The sequence below is a fragment of the Acartia tonsa genome, chromosome 7 (genome assembly GCF_053477335.1).
Source record: "Acartia tonsa isolate MP-2025a chromosome 7, ASM5347733v1, whole genome shotgun sequence".
Classification (NCBI taxonomy): domain Eukaryota; kingdom Metazoa; phylum Arthropoda; class Copepoda; order Calanoida; family Acartiidae; genus Acartia; species Acartia tonsa.
In genome coordinates this window covers 41,271,551-41,273,254 of record NC_137266.1, presented here as the reverse complement: position 1 = coordinate 41,273,254, position 1,704 = coordinate 41,271,551, and positions in this window count along the sequence as shown.

Sequence of the window (1,704 nt, the reverse complement as noted above, 5' to 3'; positions counted from 1 at the left end):
AAAAAAAACAATTTTATGAAAATAATTGCGATGTTGGCATTTAATTTTAAATATATAAAAGTAACGGAATGTCTGTCTCACTGCAGTTTTGTCGTCACTGTAGGTTAAAAATTAGGGGTAGTGAAATAAAAATCATTATAACTCCTCCAAATTTTCAGATAGATGAATAAAAATTGAATTTTTAAATTCCCCATTGCCAAAAGTTGCAGAACAATGATTTAAAAAAAAATTGTGCTAATACAAAGTCGAAAAAAAACACTTTTTTACGAACTATTCGCAGAAGGGGGGGGGGGGGGTTGCAATGACATCTGAACAGTGAGTAAAATGGTCTTAAAATTGAGCTAGATGTACATAAGCCTAGTCCTAAAAGGTACTACATCTAACTGGTTCTCCTTTATCAAGCTTCCCATAAAGATCCGGAAAAGAATCATAAATATTTGAGGGAGGTTATCTCCACCCTCCCAAGATAAAACGCCACTGGATAAACATATATTAACTACCTAACTTAGAAAAACTATTCTCGTTGGTCAGTATATGGTTTTTAATGTTTCGCTACTTGTTACTGATGTTATCCTCGCTTTTCTATTACAAAAAAGGGTCTTAATTTGGGCATGTTAGAGTTGTTCTAATGATTTCACACTTAAGATGATTTCTTTAACAATTAAGTTGGATTAAAAAAGCGTAAAAACTCTATGATCAATACCAGTTATTCCAAAGACAATGAGATAAAATATTTTAAGCGAAGCATCACTACACAATAAAAAGTCCTAAGCTTGTAAGTATTATAGTATTTACACAATTAATTTAGCAACCATTAATTCAAATACGATTTAATTTCATTAAGACTTGTAAATTGATATTTTAATTTGCCACCTTAAGTGTTCATATATATTCCTGGTTCATATACGTTTGTCTTACCGTCTGAATTAAGAGCCTAACTTTTATGGACGTTGTCATCCTTGTTATATTAATTTTAGTTAGTTTTTAAATATTATACAGAACGATTCAAAATTTCATATCATATAACATATTTCATATTAAAAAATAAATAAAAACAATAAAAATTTATATAAATTACTAAAATAATGCATTTTCATGACTTTTTAAAGATTCAAATAGAAAAAAACAGGAAATATTTCATAACCACATGAAACGAAAAAACTGTTGCAATAAAAAAATTTGGCGCGGCAAGGGAGTTTGGGGGTGAGGCTGGAAAATGGGGAGGTGCCGAGCCCCAATTTACCCTCTTAAGAGACGTTGCACAAGAAAATGGAAAGGGGACAAAAGAAAAACAAGGTGGGTTAAAATTGGATATTTTTAGAGGATAAATAATGAAGCCAAAGGGTATATTATGTTTAATTTGTAGTGAAAAAATTTATCTCAGCAACATTCTAGGGGAAAAAGTGATTACCTTTTTGTCAAAAAGACCCCTCTCATCGCTATCTTTTTAGTTGGACACCTAATCTCCAAAAAACAAGTTGATCCATTTTATGTTAGCTTTGTAGAAATAGTGATCCTCGACTCCTAGACTTGGAATTTGCTGATCATCTTCGAGGAATAAAGTTTTAAGCCCAAAAATCATGACAAAACGGCAGCTTTGTAATTTTTAAAAACTAGTAATTTTGTCCCAAAAAGCCAACTGTGATATACCGGGGAAATGGGGAGAAGTACAAAAGAAGAAGAGATCTTAGGGGAAGGAGAGGG